Below are 21,978 nucleotides of genomic sequence, written 5' to 3'. Positions count from 1 at the left end.
TTCAAAATTGCACACGCTCGTGGAATGGCGCCAAACTTTGCTACTTAAAAATCCCCATAGGCGACGCTTTAAATATTTATACTGGTTACATCTTTTTAGTTACAGAGAAGGTCTAGGGCCAAAATGATTGCTCTCACTCTAAAGTTCGCAGAGATACCTCACGTGTGTGGTTTGAACACCGTTTTCATATGTGGGCGGGACTTGCGTATGCGTTCGCTTCTGCATGCAAGCTCACGGGGACAGGGGCGCTTTAACCACTTGACCACTGGGCACGTAAACCCACTTAATAACCAGACGAATTTTCAGCTTTCGGTGCTCTTACAATTTGAATGACAATTACTCAGTCATACAACATTGTACCCAAATGAAATTTTCGTCCTTTTTTTCACACAAATAGAGCTTTCTTTTGGTGGTATTTAATCACCGTTGGGTTTTTTATTTTTTGCGCTATAAGAGAAAAAAGACTGAAAATTCTGTAAAAAAATAATAATTTTTCTTTGTTTCTGTTATAAAATTTGTCAAATTTAGTATTTAAATGTGAAAGATGAAGTTACGCTGCGTAAATAGATACCCAACATGTCACCCTTCAAAATTGCACACGCTCGTGGAATGGCGCCAAACTTCGCTACTTAAAAATCCCCATAGACGACGTTGCAGGGTATTGTGGGGTATTGTGGGGTATTGCAAAGTATGGGGGCATTGCGGAGTATTGCGGGGTATTGCAGAGTATGGGGGCATTGCGGAGTATTTTGGGGGCATTGCAGAGTATTTTGGGGGCATTGCAGAGTATTTTGGGGGCATTGCAGAGTATTTTGGGGGCATTGCAGAGTATGGGGGCATTGCAGAGTATTGCACAGGGAGGGATGGATGGCTGGATCTGTGACTGCATGTGTCACAGATCCAGCCCGCAGCAGCAGCTGCTGCTGCTTCCGCTCTCTCCCCTCTCCTCTCTCACACTGTACCGTTCGGTACAGAGAGGAGAGGGAGGAACCGGCGTCATCACATGACGCCGGTTTGTTTACTAGTGATCGCTCCGTCATTGGACGGAGCGATCACGTTGTAAACCGCCGCTATCAGAGGAGATTTACCGTGATTCGTGATCAGCCGGGTCCGGAGATTCCCGTGTGCGCGCCCCACAGGGCGCGTGGGAGCGCGATTCTGGGAGGACGTACATTGACGCCCTCCCAGAGTTAAGCAACCGCCTTGTAGACGTATTTCGTCTATAGGGCGGTTGTTAAGTGGTTACATTTTTATATATATATATATATATTTTTTGTTTTTTTTATTATTCATTTTACTTTATTTATTTTAGTTTGACACGTTTTTCCGCAAAAAAAAAAAATGTTGATCACTTTTATTCCTATTACGAGGAATGTAAACATCCCTTGTAATAGGAATATGGCAATAAGACCCCACATCTCACCTCTAGGCTGGGAAGCCTGAAATATATATATTTTTTTTTTTAAACGATCCTGGTTTCGATCGTAGCGTTGTTGGTAGAAGCAGGAGGGGGGGTGTATTGCAGAGTATTGCGCACGGATGGCTGAGCATGCAGGGAGGGATGGATGGCTGGATCTGTGAATGCAGTTGTCACAGATCCAGCCCACAGCACTGCCGCTGACATCCGCTCTCTCCTCTCGCACTGTACCGATCGGTACAGAGAGGGGAGGGAGGAACCGGCGCGCCGGAGCACGATTCTGGAAGGCCGTTAATTAACGGCCTCCCAGAGTTAAGCAACCGCCCTGTAGCCGTACTTTGGCTATGGGCAGGTTGTCAAGTGGTTAACTTAAAATTTTGTGTGAAAATATAAATGATCTTCTATACAAATGTATAACGGCATGTAAGTCTATGTAAAAGTAGCCCCTGAAACGTCACTTTTTCTTTGCAGGTTTATGTTGGGAACCATACACCTTCATTCACAGGTGAGTGCTTTGTCACCCCACTCCTGACCTCCAATAACAATCGGGTTGAAGACTCCTCATGTGTCGCTTGTCACATGATGCCTAAAAGTACAGGAGTCTTTTTGGGCCAGAATTGTGTGTCTTTTTCTACATAGACTTGAACTGGTCCCCCCTATAGTCCAATTTTTCATTTTTACACATACAGTACGGTACAATCTGCAGTTTTGGTTATAAAATGATTTTAAACCCACAGAACAACTTTTGCTGTGCTAGAAGTTCAGCAGCAGAAAGAAGACCTGTCATTTCTGCACAGAAGGTTTCTACAGGATCCAGCTGCCTGACAGACGTGGGACATCCTTCATTACAGGTAAGTGATGTGACTGCAGCTATAGCAGCTGAACCTCGACCTTTTCCCTTGCCTACTCCACCCACAGTTGGCTTTTGATATACTTTAACAGACCAAAAGGGAGACTAGGAGAAGTTAATTGTTGGAGATCACGTCCACTATATGTTTAGACTCCAGCCACCACCTTGAAGTGACTGCGTGTGACTCATTAGTGCCAGGTCTCATTAGTCACCCGCTGTCTCTGGCTTTATAGGAAACTATTTTTAGTGATTTCTCCCTGGTAAGTTTGTTTTGGTTAGTTGTTCTCAGCAACACTTATACCATAGTAGAAATGTCCTGTATGCTGTTTTTTTATGAGTATACAGTATCTCACAAAACTGAGTACACCCCTCACATTTTTGTAATTTTATTCTATCTTTTCATGTGACAACACTGAAGAAATGACACTTTGCTACAATGTAAATTAGTGAGTGTACAGCTTGTATGACAGTGTCAGTTTGCTGTCCTCTCAAATTAACTCAACAAATAGCCATTAATGTCTAAACCACTGGTAACAAATATGAGTACACCCCTAAGTAAAAATGTCCAAATTGGGCCCAAAGAGTCAATATTTTGTGTGGTCACCGTTATTTTCCAGCACTGCCTTAACCCTCTTGTGCATGGAGTTCACCAGAGCTTCACAGGTTGCCACTGGAGTCCTCTTCTACTCCTCCATGACGACATCACGGAGCTGGTGGATGTTGGAGACCTTGTGCTCCTCCACCTTCCGTTTGAGGAGCCCCACAGATGCTCAATAGGGTTTAGTTCTGGAGACATGCTTGGTCAGTCCATCACCTTTACCCTCAGCTTCTTTAGCAAGGCAGTGGTCGTCTTGGAGGTGTGTTTGGGGTCATTATCATGTTGGATTACAGCCCTGTGTACCAGCCTCTGATGGGAGGGGATCATGCTCTGCTTCAGTATGTCGTAGGACATGTTGGCATTCATGGTTCCTCAATGAACTGTAGCTCCCCAGTGCCGACAGCACCCATGCAGCTCCAGACCATGACACTCCCACCACCATGCTTGACTGTAGGCAAAACACACTTGTCTTTGTACTCCTCACCTGGTTGCCGCCACACACGCTTGACACCATCTGAACCAAATAAGTTCACAGGACATGGTTCCAGTAATCTATGTTCTTAGTCTGCTTGTCTTTAGCAAACTGTGGGCTTTCTTATGCATCATCTTTAGAAGAGACTTCCTTCTGGAGCGACAGCCATGCACACCATTTGATGTAGTGTGCAGCGTATGGTCTGAGCACTGACAGCCTGACCTCCCACCCCTTCAACCTCTGCAGCAATGCTGGCAGCACTCATACGTCCATTTCCCAAAGACAACCTCTGTATATGACACTGAGCACGTGCACTTGACTTTTTTGGCCTGTTCTGAGTGGAACCTGTCCTGTTAAACTGCTCTATGGTCTTGGCCACCGTGCTGCAGCTCAGTTTCAGGGTCTTGGCAATCTTCTTATAGCCGAGGCCATCTTTATGTAGAGCAATCATTTTTTTTTCAGATCCTCAGAGTTCTTTGCCATGAGGTGCCATGTTGAACTTTCAGTGACCAGTATGAGAGAGTGAGAGCGATCACTCCAAATTTAACTCACCTGCTCCCCATTCACACCTGAAACGCTAACAAGTCACATGACACCGGGGAGGAAAAATGGCAAATTGTGCCCAATTTGGACATTTTCACATAGGGATGTAATCACTTTTGTTGCCAGCGGTTTAGAGGGGACACAAAATTTACACTGTTATACAAGCTGTACACTCGCTACATTGTAGCAAAGTGTCATTTCTTCAATGTTGTCACATGAAATATTTACAAAAATTTGAGGGGTGTACTCACTTTTGTGAGACTGTAGGGCAGCCATGCAGCAGTCAATACTTTTCCCCTGTAATCTGTATCACGAGAAGAGCAGATACTGATTAACAAATGTGCAGGTAATGTCTTCTCACCCAGTCCAGAGCAAGAAGAGAACTGGCTTCCATAGATTAAAGGTGAACAGAGTAGACTTAAAGAGTAAACAGCCTTTCACACGGGCTGTCTGATCAGGTCAGCCTGTCGGTTCTTCAGGAGGACCTGATTGGGCCTTGCAGATGTCGGCAGTGACATGTTCGCTGACATCCCCTGCTATCTTATTCGATCCAGGCGGGCCGTTTTCAATCCAGTTTCCCTATAGAGGGGAGTGGGATCTGTCATCCGCCTGCTGAGCGAGAATTGGCAGAGTGATCCTCTGCTGAGCAAGCGTATTCCGTTAGGTGGAGGTGTCTGTGTGAAAGGTGCCAAACTCCTCTTTTGTTGTGTGTAAAAAAACAAAGAAAAAAATATAAAAATTCCCTCTGGGTGATCGATGTACATTGCAAGGATTTTAACAAACATTCCTGCAGATTCCTACCTGTTTCTGCTCTGAAGTAAAAGCTGTTTGCTCAATGTGCAGAGTGAATCTGAATGGGAGTGACTTTTTCATTATTAATCAGCTGATGCACAAACTAATGAGGAAGCTTGCAGGGTCTGCAACCCTTGGAAGCAATTAACCCTTTGGGAATATCTTGCCAAAAATGAATTTGCTGTTGCAGAGAATTCCTAAAATCTGACTATTTTAGTGCAAAAAATCAGTGAGCCAATCACACAAGCAGGAAATTACATATCTGGGGAAGTTCTGTATACAGAATGCCTGTAGGTTGCCACATTGCATTGTATTTTACAGAAAATTACAGAGCTGCAGATTAAAACGAGAAGGTACATTTTTAATAACGTCCAATTATAATATGGCATGTGTGCATGCTTGCTATATTTATTTTTTTATTTTATTTTTCCTATGAAAGTGGCGTTAGCGTTTAAGGGAGGCATGATTGGTTAAAGCCATGCTAAACTAGGAGGATGAGACCAGGTGAATATAGACAAAAGGCTGCTTGGGGCCAATTGGCATATAGCATATATAATCACAGGTCAAGGGTATTGGTTGGGACTTTCGAGGCACTGATAGGAAACCATAAGGATAGTATAAAACAATATTTATTCACATAAAACAGTATACATATAAAAACATTAGGGACAAGCCCCACAGATCAGATCAGGTAATATAAAGAAAACAAAACCATATAGGTCTAATAGGTGGAGCCAGCCAGCAACCTCTTGAGGTTGCTGGCTGGCTCCACCTATTAGACCTATATGGTTTTGTTTTCTTTACATTATCTGATCTGTGGGGCTTGTCCCTAATGTTTTTATATGTATACTGTTTTATGTGAATAAATATTGTTTTATACTATCCCTATGGTTTCCTATCCCTATGGTTTCCTATCAGTGCCTCGAAAGTCCCAACCAATACCCTTGACCTGTGATTATTTATGCTAATTGGCCCCAAGCAGCCTTTTGTCTATATTCACCTGGTCTCATCCTCGTTATCAATCAAATGGGATGTTGGCACATGGACCTACTATATAGAAATTCTAACTGAGGCTATACTCTCCTTTTTTTGGCCATGCTAAACTAGTTTAAGGCTAGGTTCACACTGCTGCAAATTCAAAATCGCGGTAAAAAGCGCAATTTTACCCCGATTTCGCTGCTGCGATTTTGCCGCGATTTAAGAGACCTCTGTGCAGGGTTCAATGTAAATCGCGGCCCGAAATCGCAAAAAGTAGTACAGGAACTACTTTTTGAAATCGGTGCAGCGCCGCTGATGCGGCGTCGCACCGATTAGGACAGTGCCATTGCCGACAATTGCCGGCAAATGCCTTGATTTGAGATGCGATTTGACATGTGAAATCGCATCTCAAATCGTACCAAATCGTACCCAGTGTGAACCTGGGCTAAAGATTGGTTATGCCTGTGGCTTGGGGTTTCTTCAGAGGTCGCTGGGGGTTCCTGGAGCTGCGGCTGATTGACCTCCCATCTGATGGTGCCTTCATAGCTTTGGGTTCCAACACCACTCAACACAGCCAGCAACATGGCACTTTTTTTATTTGGCAGTCTGTAAGGGTAGCATTCAGACCACCACTGTGAGGGGGGGGGGGGTTCCCCAATAAATTGGCTTTCCAAAAAGATCCCTGAGACCAGAAAATGAAGATGGTTCTTTTATAGTATAAATTTAGAGGGCTGGTCAGGTGTACACAATGCTAAGGGAAGTCTGTATGGCAGGGCTCGACAAATCCCGGTCGCCATGGCGACTAGAAATAGCGTCCTGGCGAGTGGGGTCTTGGCTTGGAAGGTGGGCAAAAAAAACAAAACCTTTTTTTTTTTTGTTCCATGGGACCGGCACTCCGAGGACTAGGCCGAAGCCGCGGCCTCGTCTGCAGAGCGCCTTTTCCCCAGGATCGCGGCGGACTAGGCCCCCACCGCGCGATCGCGGGGGGGCCTGTGACGGCCGGTAATTGAGGCCGCGGCTTTGCAAAGTCACCAGCTTATCCTTCTGGTGGTGGCCGTTGGCATTACAAGTTAAGCATTACAACTTAAACAGCAATTTTATATGTCATTTTTCACTATTTTCACTGCCATCTTCTTCCCTCTAATTAGAACCCCCAAACATTATATATATTTTTTATCCTAACAACCTAGAGAATAAAATGGCGATCGTTGCAATACTTTCTTTCACGCCGAATTTGCGTAGCGGTCTTACAAGCGCACTTTTTTGGGAAAAAAAATTACACTTTTTTTAATTAAAAAATAAGACAACAGTAAAGTTATCCCAATTTTTTTTTAAATATTGTGAAAGATAATGTTACGCCGAGTAAATTCATACCCAACATGTCACGCTGTTTACATATGCGGGCGCTGCTCACGTATGTGTTCGCTTCTGCGCGTAAGCTCGTCGGGACGGGGTGCGTTTTCTCCTAACTTTTTTAGCTGGCTCCTAGATTCCAAGCAAATTTGTCAAACCCTGCTGTATGGGAAATGGAGAGATCATCCTACCTGCTGACTAAAAGCGTTGCCTAGCCAGACCATGCATGTGCTGTAGAATCCTTATTCTTATCCTTATTCTAATGCTGGCCATACACTATACAAAAAATCGGCCAAAATTTGGTCGTTTTAGACAGTTCGTTTGTTTTTCGAACAGTTAATGGGCACAAAATAATCATTGGGATGTTTTTGAGCCGAAAAAAGGAAGAAAATTGGAAATGTTCTGCCGAACAAATGATAAATTGAAAGGTTAATGTGTTTCCCGCCTGAACTAGGTATATGTAAACAAAACAAACCAATTTTTTTTATGTCCACTGAACGATTTATCGGTCATTACATGATGGCAATATCGTTTGCGCTTACGGCCGAACATTCGTTTTTCGAAAATGGGTTTGGCCAAAAATTTTTTTTTCGTATAGTGTATGGCCAGCATAAGGGACGACTATTCACTTTTAGCTCTTAGGACTCAAGGTAAGGAGGCCATGTGGCTCCCAGCAGGCGACACAGTGAAGATCTATGAGAAGGGGGAGCGGTTAACTGTAGGATGTTTGGGGGTTGCTGGGGTTATTTAAAGGATTACTGTAATAAAAGGACAGGTAGTCTTTAATGGACCAACCAGCACTTAACACTTGCAGCACTATTGATGGAGGTGACACTGCGGCACAGACATATAGGACTGTTCCCTCGCAGTGCTGTGTCACTGTCAGAAAGTCCTACTGTGTCACATAGTGACATATCTCCTGAATCATCTGTCATCAGATCCCTCCACAAGGCTCACTGTCATGAAACCAAATCTTCTCCCTGCCAGATCATTTGACGTGAGGTTGCGTTGGCTTTACTGGAATATGTCCCTGTTATATGATTAATGTGGGTAGTGCCATTTACTCGGGGTGAGAGTAGCCATGATGACGGATAATTTAATGTGCGAGAGATGCTGCTTCACTGCTTTTGGAGGAAATAAAATTGATAAAGTTTTAAGTTTAATTTAAATTGTATTTTATTGAGAAAGGAAAAGCGTACAGTACACAGATATGTCATAGAGCAAAACATAGATTGAAACAACATATCAATACAGATATCGGAACATCTCATGGTGTAGATACTTTGTAAAACTTAAAGGGTCACTAAAGGAAATTTTTTTTTTTTTTTTGCTGAAATGACTGTTTACAGGGTATAGAGACATATAAGTTAACTGATTCCTTTTAAAAATGATTACAAATAGATAAAAAATCAATCATATAATGTGCCTGTAGGTTAGTTTCACTTTTAAACTGTTTTCATGTTCCTGTGAACTAGAGAGACACACAGAACAAAAACAAACAAATCCAGGGCAGTGTTTTGTTTTTAAAATGAATCTGAATCTGGTTCTGTTAAGTTTTAGACACACAGTAATGACAGCTTAGACCACCGTGAAAAGCTCCCAGTATGATGGTTATAAGGAAAAAGACAACCAGGAAGTGTGGAGATCACAGCAGAATTACAGCCACTTCAAAGCAAAAACGAACAATAAGGACATGAAACCAGTACTGCAGTAAGGTAAAGAAAGCTATTTAGCTAAAAAAAAAAAATTCCTTTAGTGATCCTTTAATCAAGTTAGTGTGTTATATAAGCCTGAGTAGCCATCTTTTATCATGACATAATGAGGGTTGGTGAGCACCACTATCCACCCAACAAGTGGTACCAAAAAGTTTTAAGTTTAAATAGTATTGAAAAGTGGGGCATGTCTTCTCAAGTATCCCAGGACCTCCTAAACTAGAGGCACTAGTTGCTTCCTCAACCTTGCTTCCTCAAAATGGTTCTAAAGTCACAAGGAATTTACTGTTTTTTTTTTTATTTTTTTATTAATGCATTACTTGTATTAAAGTAAAAAAAAAAAACACAAACCTTCTGCTTTTAGGCCCCTTTCACATGTGCGGACCGTATGTCCGCATTTTCATCCATCCGTTGCGGATGGAAACGGGACATACATGGGTCCCTATGTGATTGCGGGTGTCAGCGGATAAACATCCACTGACACCTGTAATCCACCCGCCTCCGCAAAGATCCGATTTTTCGGACGGAAGAAAATCCTATTTTTCTTCCGTCTGGCGGATCGGGTGAACACGGGCATACGGTCCATGTTCATCCGATCCCCCCTATAGTGGAGAGCAGAGGAAAGACAGGGCGGTCCCTGCACAGTGTGCGGGGACCGCCCTGTTAGCCGACGGCTCAGCGGGAATTTTACGGAGGATTCCTGCTGAACAAAGCGGACACACGGAGGCGGATCATTACTGATCTGCCCCGTGTGAAAGGGCCCTTAGAGGCAGATACAAGAGGATGAGCAGAGGAACCCCAAAAGAAGAGGCACTTTATTTTTCTGATCGGACCTCCCAGCCTCTATGGAGTGGCGAATGTCAGCGGACACCCTCCGCCATCCGATGCGATCCTGTCTACCAAAAACATATATATGGTGGTCCTATTCCCCACCTGTCTGGCGGATCAGATGGAAACGGAAAGGTGGTCCGTTTCCATCCGATTGCCCCATAGAGGAGAGCGGAATACAGATCCGTCATCCGCCTGCTCAGCAGGGATCAAGTGGAGAGATCCTCCGCTGTGCAAGTGGATTCCGTTTAGCGGAGGCATCCGTGTGAAAGGGGCCGTGTAGCCATACACAGCCAGCATTTTCAGAGTGTGGGTATTAATGGGAGTCTAAGGCCCCTTTCACACAGGCAGACCGTTCAGGTCTGCCTGTCAGTTTTTTAGGCGGACTTGAACGGACGCTTCATGCAGGTCTATGAGCAAAGCGGAGTCCGTACTGTGATAGTACAGTTCCCTGTCCTGGTAAGGGTCGCCCAGGACTCTCCAATCCTGGGACCGGGTTTTGGAAACAGCCAGGAGTCTGGCTGGTTGATTGAACAGGTGATTCCTGGGCTTATAGTAGAGTCAGGACCAGTGTTCTGGACTCCACCCTCCCGAGGAGTCCAGGCAAGCAAGGGAGAAGCATGCATGTCTGCATGGTATAGACAGAGGACCCAAAGCTGTGGGCTGAGCAGCACAGAAGCTGAGAGAAGGTACAGTGATTTGTACAGGTACTTTGGTACGTGGCCAAGATGGCTGAAGTGTAAGCCTAGGGGGCTGTATTTCTGAAGAGAGCCAGGTGGCTCGGCATTTTCGGTTGACTATTTCTTTATTGCTGTAGCAACTTGAAACCCCCTGCGTGGGAAATTCTAGATGGACGTTTTTCTTTCTTTTAATAAAAGTGGGTCAACAAACCCTTAAAAAGCACAACTGGCGTGGACTCTGCTCACTGGTATGCTCTACTCAGATGCTAAATAACCCCAACATTACAGTACACAGACGCACCCGTGTGAAAGAGCCCTTAGTGTTTCTCATTATATTCATATGGGCTAATTCACCCACCTAAACAGGAAATCTTTTCATCTATTAATCGGTCCAATTCTCTTTTAAACCTTTTAATAAATAAAAAATGATTTATGCAGCTTTCATATTGTCATATATTGGGCCATATTTTTAATTGTGTCTACTCAACAAGCTGATTCAACAGACTCCATTCTGTACTGAAATCACTTATCTGATTTCACTGCACACTGTGAACTTCTGACAGTGTGCGTTAAATGTTGCAGCAAGTCAGATACACCCTGCTTTTATTTCATGAATACTTTTAGCTTATGGTAACGTGCATTAGAAGCTGCATCAAATCAGATAAGAGCCAACCTTTATTTCCTGGATGGAGGAAATATTCCCCCAGCATCATCTACTCCTTTCCTCCCCAACCTTCTCATGTATTCTATTTCAGTTCTTTCAATCATGGAAGCTCTGCCTCACACATGGGCTCTACACCCTGCGCTAAAATACAGCCTGTCTGTGGATGCTCACTCCTCCAGATTTAAATCCACCTATCAAAGCATTTTGATATTTATATAAATCCTCCCAAGCACCCGCCCATTACTTGAATCAGGGCTGAGGGGGCTTTTGATTGGAGTACAAAGTGCTGTGATGTTTTCAGGTAGCTATGTATAGCACTCTGTTAGCCCCTCCCACGAGCCTCAATCTGCCTGCATTGCTTGGAGGAACAGAGACCCGGTGATGACATCACTGGGCCGGATTCAGATACCTCAGCATATCTGTCCGGCCGGCGTAATTACGCCGCTCTAACTTTGGGCGCGAGTTCTTTATTCAGAAAGAACTTGCGCCCTTAGTTACGACGGCGTAACGTATGTGTTGCGGCGTAAGGCCGCATTATTCAAATGGGGATGTAGGGGGCGTGTTTTATTTAAATTTGTGTTGACCCCGCGTTTTTTACGTTTTACTTGAACGGCGCATGCGCCGTCCTTAAAATATCCCAGTGTGCATTGCTCTAAATGACGTCGCAAGGACGTCATTGCTTTCGACGTGAACGTAAATTACGTCCAGCCGTATTCGCGAACGACTTACGCAAACGGCGCGAGAACGACGGCCATACTTAACATTAGCTACCCCTCATAGCAGGGGTAACTATACGCTGGAAAAAGCCGAACGCAAACGACGTAAAAAAAAACGCCGGGCGGTCGTTCGTTTCTGAATCGGCGTAAATCCTAATTTGCATATTCCTCGCGTAAAAATACGGAAGCGCCACCTAGCGGCCAGCCTGAAATTGCAGCCTAAGATCCGACGGTGTAAGACACTTACACCTGTCGGATCTTAGGGATATCTATGCGTAACTGATTCTCTGAATCAGTCGCATAGATACGACCGGCCAAACTCAGAGATACGACGGCGTATCTCTTTCTGAATCCGGCCCACTGTGTCTAAAATCGAGTATGTAATAAATGTAAGAGTTCAATCCAGAGAGGAAGTGATGGGAATTCTCTCTAGTTGGTGGAAGGTCAGAACCTTGCTAAGGTGGTTATTGTTGTCTGGTGACAGATGTTTTCCTCTGTTTTAGACTTCTATCATAGGAACTGATATACAATCTCCCCAATAGGGCCACAGGAAGCCGTCCAAACCTTGCATGCATATTTTCTGTGTCCAAACTTCTTCAGAGGTAAAAAAATGGTTTTATCTAGAGTTGGGCTACCTGTGTTTTACATTTTTTTATTTTTTTATTAGAATAGATGGATAAATAAAGCGCAATAAAAAGGCCAAAATAATTTGATTTCTCGTGTTCTCTTCTCTGCCATTCATTTGACCAGCAGCCTAGGCATTTGATCACATGATCTCTGCTGAAGGTGGGATACCAGTTCAGTTTGGCTATTATAACTATCAAAACAATGTTTCTGAACCTGCTCCAAGGTCCTGGCAGCTAAATGCACTAGCCCTGTGTATATACACTGTATTGTCAAAAGTATTGGGACACTTGCCTTTACACGCACATGAACTTTAATGGCGTCTTAGTCTGTAGGGTTCAATATTGAGTTGGCCCACCCTTTGCAGCTATAAGAGCTTCAACTCTTCCGGGAAGGCTGCCCACAAGGTTTAGGAGTGTCTGTGGGAATGTTTGACCATTCTTCCAGAAGCGCATTTGTGAGGTCAGACACTGATGTTGGATGAGAAGGCCTGGCTCACAGTCTCTAATTCATCCCAAGGGTGTTCTATTAGGACTCTGTGCAGGCCAGTCAAGTTCCTCCATCCCAACTCGCTCAATTATGTCTTTATGGACCTTGCTTTGTGCACTGGGAACTGATTTAGAAAACCCTGGCCCAGATTCAGTAAGCAATTGCGCATGCGTAACCATAGTTGCGCAGCGCAATTGCTGACTTGCGCCGGCGTAACAAGTTCTCCTGATTCAGAGAACTCGTTACGCGGACTGCAGCCTAAAATCTGCGTGGCATAAGGCTCTTATGCCACGCAGATTTTAGGCTGCATTCTAGCGATGACCGCTAGGGGGCGCTCCCATTGTGGTCAGCGTATAGTATGCAAATTGCATACTAACACCGATTCACAATGTTGCGCGGGCCCTGCGTACGCAAGTTACGGAGTTTCCGTACGGCGTCTTTAGCGTAAGGCTGCCCCTTCTAATAGTAGGGGCAGCCAATGCTAAAGTATACCCTCCGTTCCCGCGTCGTGAAATTTGAATTTCACGCCGTTTGCGTAAGTGATACGTGAATGGCGCTGGACGCCATTCACGTTCACTTTGAAGCAAATGACGTCCTTGCGATGTCATTTGCCGCAATGCACGTCGGTGCATGCGCTTTACGATCGGCGTGGGAACGCGTCTAATTTAAATGATTCCCGCCCCCGGCGGGATCATTTACATTGCGCGCGCTTACGCCGGGCAACTTTGCCGGCGCGCCCTCGCAATTTACGGAGCTGCTGCTCCGTGAATCGAGGGCAGCGCAAAATATTTGCGGGGGCGGAGGGGAAAATCGTTGCCCTGCGCCTCCGCAAATAGAGCACAGATCTCTTTGAATCCAGGCCCCTGTGTTTAAAGTGATTTGTAAACCACCACCCTGTAAAACAACCAATTCAGTTTATTATAGAAATCAAAGGCAAAACCTTTGTGTAGAGAATATAGCTGATCATATTTATAAGTGATCACATTCCCTTGGTTCTCAGCTGCATAAGAGCTGAGGGGAGGAGAAGCAACAGCACACTGATCTTCCAAGTGAATGCCTGTGTTGGGGTTGTCAGGACAAGTCTTATCTTTGGAGAAAGTCAGGCTGAGTTCCCAGCACAGCTAGAGAACTGACCACTGTGTACTCTCATACCTCAAAGGAAGTAATACAAAAAGAACAGGATACTTTTTCATACACGTACATGGTACAGCAGGCACTTATCAGGAATATGAAATGTTGGGTTTAAATACTTTTTAAGCTCACAAAATCCTAAGTAAGTTCCAGGAAGACATCAGAATAGATCCAGCAAGCCTAAACTACCGTATTTATCGGCGTAAAAACACGCACCCTAACTTTAAGAGGGAAGTTTCAGGAAAAAAACTTTCCGCAGCCCCCTGCGTATAACACGCAGGCACAGTTTACCCTCTATTTTCAGGGTAAAAAGTGAGAGTTATACGCCAATAAATACAGTAGTTGCTGCACTGTGAATGCAGAGAGTGCTGAACTGGGCCACGTGATAAACAGGCTGCAGGAAAGAAATAAAGGAAAACGTGTTTCATCTGATGAAACACATTCTTTGAATTCACTGCACATACTACTAAAGAGGGTGTGATTACTTTATAAACTGTTTACACCAGGGGTCGACAACATCCCGGCACCAGGTCGCATTGGCGACAAGAAATTGTGACCTGGCGCCCGCCGGTAATTGAGGCCCCGGCCTCAATTACCGGCAGCCGCGGGCCCGCCGCGATCGTGCAGCGGGGGAGGTGGGGGGTTAACTGAGGCACAGGATCCTGTGTCTCCGTGCATCCCCCACAGCGCGATCGCGGCGGGTCCACGACGGCCGGTAATTGAGGCCGCGGCCTTGTGAAGTCCCAAGCTCTTCGGAAGCTTCTGTGAGCTGGCGCCATCTGGTGGTGGCCATTGGCATTACATTACATTGGCATTGCAGCAATTCTAATGTGTGTCATTTTTCACTATTTTCACTTCCATCTCCTTCCCCCAAACATTATATATATATTTTATTCTAACACCCTAGAGAATAAAATGGCGATCTTTGCAATACTTTCTGTCACGCCATATTTGCGCAGCGGTCTTACAAGCACACTTTTTGGGAAAAAAAATACACTTTTTTTTTTTTTTAATAAAAAAATAAGACAACAGTAAAGTTATCCCAATTATTTTTTTTTATATTGTGAAAGATATTGTTACGCCGAGTAAATTGATACCCAACATGTCACGCTTCAAAATTGCGTCTGCTCGTGGAATGCCGACAAACGTTTACCCTTTAAAATCTCCATAGGCAACGTTTAAAAAAATCTACAGGTTGCATGGTTTGAGTTAGAGGAGGTCTAGGGCTAGAATTATTGCTCTCGCTCTAACGATCGCGGCGATACCTCACGTGTGGTTTGAATACCGTCTACATATGCGGGCGCTACTCACGTATGTGTTCGCTTCTGTGAGCAAGCTCGAATTTCAATGGGAGGGGGAGGGGGGTTTGAAGCACGCAATTGGAGCCAGAGGCACTAATAGGCTTAAAAAAAGGGCGTTGGGCTCGTGGCGCAGAGTACTAAGCCCACCCAGTTGTGTGAGAATAGCGAATAAATTTTCTCCTTTGTCGCACTGATTCTCCTCTCGGCCATTTAGGAAGCAGATCCTGAGACCCGTTCCCTGATTTGACCAAAAGGAGAAACTATCCTTTTGGCCTGGGAGAAGATGGGAGGACCGATCGACCCAACAGCCGCTACTACTTCTCTCCTCTTCTCTCTAGTCTCCGCTCTTCCCCGTCCTGCAGTAAATGGTGAGCGACCCACTACTAGGCATTCAGACAGGGGGAAGCCACCGTCCAATGGTCGTGGGATTGTGGTTTTCTTGTGTGTGTATGATGAATATGGCTGTTTGTACTTATTGGTACTTTATTAAATATTGGACTGTTTGGAGTCTGCATATTCTGGTTTGGGTGTATACAGCATGTGGCTAATTAACCACTTAAGCCCGGGACCTTTAGGCAGCTTAATGCCCAGGCCAGGTTTTGCGATTCGGCACTGCGTCGCTTTAACAAACAATTGCGCGGTCGTGCGACGTGGCTCCCAAACAAAATTGACATACTTTTTTTTCCCCACAAATAGAGCTTTCTTTTGGTGGTATTTGATCACCTCTGCGGTTTTTATTTTTTGCGCTATAAACAAAAATAAAGCGACAATTTTGAAAAAAAATTCAATATTTTTTACTTTTTGTTATAATAAATATCCCCCAAAAACATAAAAATGTATAGCGTTTACAAAATAGGGGATAGTTTTATTGCATTTTTATAAAAAAAAATGTTTTACTACTAATGGCGGCGATCAGCGTTTTTTTTTTTTTTTCATGACTGCGACATTATGGCGGACACTTCGGACAATTTTGACACATTTTTGGGACCATTGTCATTTTCACAGCAAAAAATGCATTTAAATTGCATTGTTTATTGTGAAAATGACAGTTGCAGTTTGGGAGATAACCACAGGGGGCGCTGTAGGAGTTAGGGTTCACCTAGTGTGTGTTTACAACTGTAGGGGGGTGTGGCTGTAGGACTGACGTCATCGATCGAGTCTCCCTTATATAAGGGATCACTCGATCGATACGCCGCTACAGTGAAGCACGGGGAAGCCGTGTTTACATACGGCTCTCCCCGTTCTTCAGCTCCGGGGAGCGATCGCGACGGAGCGGCTATAAACAAATAGCCACGCCGTCGTCCCGGATCGCTCCCCGAGGGAACCCAACCGCCGCATGTAGCGGGGGGGGTCCCGATCGGAAAGGCAAGGCATGTACGCCCATTTGCCTGTACGTGCCATATTGTGGACGTACATATACATGCGGCCGTCGGGAAGTGGTTAATAGCACGGATACAAGCAACCACTATAAAAATTTGCTATCTTTCTCCTTATACAACCATGACAGGAAGTGCAGCCAGTTTGGTGACCTGATTTTTTTTCTGCTGCGGTTAAAGCAGAATTCCACCCAAAAGTGGAATTTCCGCTCATTTGCTTCCTCCCCCCGGAAGGTGCCAATTGTGGCACCTGTCTTTGAAAGGTATCCTGTTCCCACTTCCAGCAGCCACAGCTGCGGATATTGACATCACGGCTCGTCTCCATCCTCTTCCCCCTGTCGCCGGGCCAGTAGAAAAGAGGAGCTGAGCGCATGCGCAATAGGGTTCCCTTACCCTTAAAGCGGATGTGCCACGAAAAAAAAATATTAAAAGCCAGCAGCTACAAATACTGCAGCTGCTGACTTTTATTATTAGGACACTTACCTGTCTTGGAGTCCAGCGCCATCCGCAGCAGAGGACGAGCGATCGCTCGTCACTCTGCTGCTCCCCCCGCCATCCTCGGTGAGGGAACCAGGAAGTGAAGCGCTCCGGCTTCACTCCCCGGTTCCCTACGGCGCATGCGCGAGTTGCACTGCGCCGCTGATTGGCTCCCGCTGTGCTCTGGGAGCCGTGTGTTCCCAGAGCACAACGGGGGGAGGGCAGGAGGTGACGTTCTGCCCGCAGTTTACCCAAAACTGTGTGGCCGGAAGTGGGTGCAAATACCTGTCTTTAGACAGGTATCTGCACCCCCCTCCCCCCTGAAAGGTGTCAAATGTGACACCAGAGGGGGGGAGGGTTCCGATCAGCAGGAGTTCCACTTTAGGGTGGAGCTCCGCTTTAATGGCGGCGGCATCACTCAACATCGCCACATGGTGCCAACATCGCTGAACTCCAGGACAAGTAAGTGTCCTATTATTAAAAGCCAGCCGCTGCAGTATGTGTAGCTGCTGGTTCTTTATTTCTTTATCGTACATCACGAGACACCGAGCCCTTATCTTTACATAATGGGTTAAGGGTCACCAGCGGTGATTGGACACTGGCACAACCAATTGAAGACAGTTCCCCTCCATATAACCCCTCCCATCAAGGGAGTTCCTCAGTTTTTTTCGCCAGTGTCTAAGAGGTGCTAAGGATAGCTCTGCTAAGAGACCCTCTGGGGGTGAAGGAGCTATGCTTTAGGGATCCATCCAAGACGCTAGGAATTACGATGAATTTGGATGGGATCCAGGCCTCATGGGCGGTCCACCGCTTTAAACTATACATCTTAGTCACCTCTCCACCCCAGCCTGTGATTGGTCAGTGAAGGAGCAGCAGCAGACCTTGCAAGGCCTGAGTTCCTTTCGGGCCGAACAAGGACAAGTCAAGTATGCACAGTATGGCATGGCCACAATATTTTCAACTAATAGCCAATGTCGTAACAACAGAAGGCAAAACTTTTTATATTTTGTATTCAGAGAGAGTGCTCAAGGTTTGGAATTTATTTTTTGTAGTCTGTCTCTGCTAGGGAGATTTACTCTTTCCAGTTGTCCTGATCATCAATGTTGCCACAAATGAAAGTGAGGGTTAATACAAAATTTTGAGTTGTCTCCAGAACAGAAATAGAGGGAAATCTCCCAATGGGGGCACTTAGTCCTATGACAGCGGTCTATATGGTGATTTCCCTCACTTTGGAAAGATATCCTCTCACTTCCTGGTGAGTCTGCAGGGCAGGAAGTGAAGTGAAATCTTCCTAATAGGGACACAGGTGGTCAAATAAGACTGCTCTAACCCCCCACTCTATCCAAAATGAAAGGTTTTGGATTTAGGTGTACATACTTCACCTCTTGCCTCCAGCTGAGTTCGGAAAAAAAAAAAAACATGCCTAGCGTTCCAGTGGTGTTCTGTAGGGTCCTGCACCACAATCATTTTCTCTAAAGTGTGTAAGGGGTTAGCTCGGTAGCGGGGTGTGTGACCCCCTGGATGGGTTCACTACACACTGAATTTATACAGACAGGCAGTTGAAGACGGTTGAAAACGGTTTTGGTTTATTCTTCCATCTTGCTGGAAACAAGTGCAAGCATCCAAACAGCATAAACAAAATCAAACATAAAATAAACCCTGGCCACTTGGGGCGTCTACCTTCACCACACAGGAACCTATCTAGGGAGTCTGGCACAGCCTAGTGCTGGGCAGACACTGCTGGTCATACAGCAGAAAACAATAGTCTCTTTTTGATTTTTATCACAGAAAAATCAACAGCACCTCACCTCTTTAGAAGTATTTCTGCTACTGCTCTCCTTCACTCAGAAAGCCTCAGGATGCAGCAATCAGTAGTAATCCTCTGGATTACTTATAGAGGCCTTAATTGCCTCATTCTGAACAGCTGAAGTTTTCCAACGCCCTTAAACGTTTCTGGCTACTTCTGCAGCCGACACCCGATAATTGGTGTATTGTCTAAACAAGGCAGAAATGTATGTCCCGTCTGTGATAACACCCACAGATTTACCTGACTTCCTGTCACAAGTGTTTCAGAGAGCAGGTTATAACCAGCCCCCTGAAGATGTGATGCAGCACATCATCAGGGACTGGCTGTGCAGGAAGAGACACCCAACTCCCTGATGATGCACTGTGGGGTCCCAAGAGTCCTCCTGGGATGTATGACTAGTGCAGGGTGGTTTCCTCCCAAAAAGGAATTTAAAAAATGATTTACAAATAAAAACTTTTCGATTTTTAGAGAGGAGGAGTGGAATGGCAGAGTTGGTGGGGAAGGTGAAGGACTGCTTTAAATGTTTCCAGCTGTCATGCTTGGACCACAATAAGCATAGAAGTGTAAGTGTTTAAAATTCAGCAGCCTTGACTACAGTGCGGATTTTGTTTTCAGACGCAGGATATCGCTTGTCCTTGTCATGGTGTACAATGTAAATTTATGGTTGGTCACAAGGCAGCTCAGGGCAGGGCCGCACTCGCTCCCTGTAATCCTTCACAAACTTTGATGTTTTATGAGGCCAACTGAAACACTTCTTATTTTCTGCTGTCTGGATCCATGAATAGCATCTAGTTATCGAGTAAACGGCTCTGAGGGCTCTCAGAAAATAATCTGTACTGAGACCTTTCCACAGACAACAGCTGTGCTTAAGTGTAGCTTTGGGCCAGTCTATAGAATAGCTGCATATATTCTATGTATTATTATTATTATTATACAGGATTTATATAGCGCCAACAGTTTGCGCAGCGCTTTTTACATCAGGGAAGAGAGTACAGTCACAATACAAATCAATCCAGGAGGGATCAGAGGGCCCTGCTCGTTAGAGCTTACAATCTAGAAGGGAGTGATGAACCATGTGAAGGAAACGCAGAGAAATATGGAGGATACCATTGCTGACCTTCTCTTTTAAAAATTATACTTCCCAGGCTGTCATGCTGATACTTTGGCTTCATTCAGTACTTTCTATGTCAAATGTTTATCCACTTTCCTTTGCTGTTTGGTTCTTACGAGATTCAACCAGACAGTTAGATAGCTTTTGATAAAAAAAAAATAATAATAAAAAAGATCCAAAGGTTTAAAATGTATCTGTTTCTAGTGCTAGAAATGTAGATTTTTTTTGTAAGTGTAGGTTAAGTGTAGGTTAATTTGTGCAGGCTTGCCTGTCTGTTTTGTCCAGGGTTGGCAGAAATCTAGAGGGGGGGGGGGAGGTGAAGCTACCTGGAGTATACTGAGGGCCCTGACCAATCCCCAACTTGGATTGGCAGGAGGCAGGCCTCTTCAAATTCTCAGGGTCAGCCCAGCTAGGGAGAAGTTGTTTGGGTGGAAGCTGGATATGGAGTGTTAGGCGGTTGTGGCCCTTGATGGAGATCCCCAGTCTGGGGGGGAGGGGTGGCGACCTTGGGCCTAGAATCATGTGTGAATGGCCTTCCTAAAACCACAGAGTTGTCCTGGTCAGGATGCACCGGGAGCAAAGAGGACAGCGGAAGAACTCTGCCAGGCAAGTTTCCAGAAGGAACAAGTAACAGCCAAGAGGACTGGGAGGCACGCCTGTGAGGACTAGGATAGAGCAGTCTGGGATGGGTGCAGAGCCAGTCAGGAGGACATTGGTGGCACAGGCGGTGGAAAGAGGCAGCTGCAGCCAGAAGGTGGTACTGGGATCAGTAGCCACATGTGGGAGAGCTAGCACCATGACTACCATATTTTGGTACATCATAGGGGCCTGCGGTCCCTGCCTGCAAAGGGCATTTGCTTTGCCTCAACAGTGCTAGCTGGTCCTGGGAGTTATGGTCTGCAATCAAGTGTATGTGCTGAAGGTGAAGCGAAGAGGTTGTGTATATACCGGTGGTATATATCGTTTTCAGTCCCTAATTTCCTATCTTCAATGAAGTGGGCATCCCATATGTACCCTGTTCCCATTCAAGTTATATCCCCTAAATAAAAAACAAAGTACAAGGACAGATTCTTCAGTAAAGTGTCTGGAAATTCATGTGCTACCTGCTGGGTGTTCAATGTGCCCCTGTACCTTTTTTAACCACTTGCTTACTGGGCACATATACCCCCCTCCTGCCCAGGTGAAATTTCAGCTTTCGGCACTGCATCGCTTTAACTAACAATTGCGCGGTCGTGCGACGTGGCTCCCAAACAAAATTGACGTCCTTTTTTCCCCACAAGTAGAGCTTTCTTTTGGTGGTATTTGATCGCCTGTGCGGTTTTTATTTTTTGCGCTATAAACAAAGAAGCGAGACAATTTTGAAAAAAATACAATATTTTTTACTTCTTGCTATAATAAATATCCCAATTTAAAAAAAAAAAAACATTTTTTTTTCTCAGTTTAGGCCGATACGTATTCTTCTACATATTTTTGGTAAAAAAAAAAAAAAAATCGCAATAAGCGACTGGTTTGCGCAAAAGTTATAGCGCTTACAAAATAGGGGACAGAATTATTTTTTTTTAATTTTTTTTTTTTACTAGAAATGGCGGCGATCTGCGATTTTTAATGGGACTGCGACGTTATGGCGGACACATCGGACACATTTTTGGCGCCATTCACATTTATACTGCGATCAGTGCTATAAATATGCACTAATTACAGTATAAATGTGACTGGCATTGAAGGGGTTAACATTAGGGGGTGAGGAAGGGGTTAAATGTATCCCTGCTTAGTGTTCTAACTGTAGGTGGAGGGGGGGGTGACTGGGGGGGTGACCGATCTGTGTCCCTATGTACAAGAGACACAGATCGGTCTCCTCTCCAGAGACAGCACCGCTGTCTCTGTGTAAAACGGCAATGAGAGATGATCTCATATGTTTACATATGAGATCCTCTCTCATTGGCCGCACAGATCGCCTCGCGAACGGCCACTCTGATTGGCCGTTCGCGGCGATCTGTAATTGGCTGTGTCCGAGGGACACGGCCAACACAGATTTTCCCCGCAGCGCGCTCTGGAGCGC

At 45.1% G+C, this 21,978-nt stretch overlaps 1 protein-coding gene across 3 annotated transcripts in view; it reads left to right on the top strand.

Annotated features, from left to right (window-relative positions):
- Positions 1 to 21,978, top strand: part of LOC120914217 (protein FAM102A) — a 158,130-nt gene that overhangs the window by 8,897 nt on the left and 127,255 nt on the right. Inside the window, exon 2 of one of the 3 annotated variants that reach the window (XM_040324808.1) lies at positions 1,889 to 1,922. The exons of 1 other annotated variant lie outside the window; for it this stretch is intronic. The gene's annotated coding sequence lies outside the window, so the exon portion shown is untranslated. Of the gene's footprint in view, positions 1 to 1,888; positions 1,923 to 2,034; positions 2,269 to 21,978 lie in introns of those variants that run through there. One more of the 3 variants, XM_040324810.1, reaches the window with a different exon arrangement.

The sequence above is a fragment of the Rana temporaria genome, chromosome 9 (assembly GCF_905171775.1).
Source record: "Rana temporaria chromosome 9, aRanTem1.1, whole genome shotgun sequence".
Taxonomy (NCBI): Eukaryota; Metazoa; Chordata; class Amphibia; order Anura; family Ranidae; genus Rana; species Rana temporaria.
This window is presented reverse-complemented; position numbering and strand designations above follow the sequence as displayed.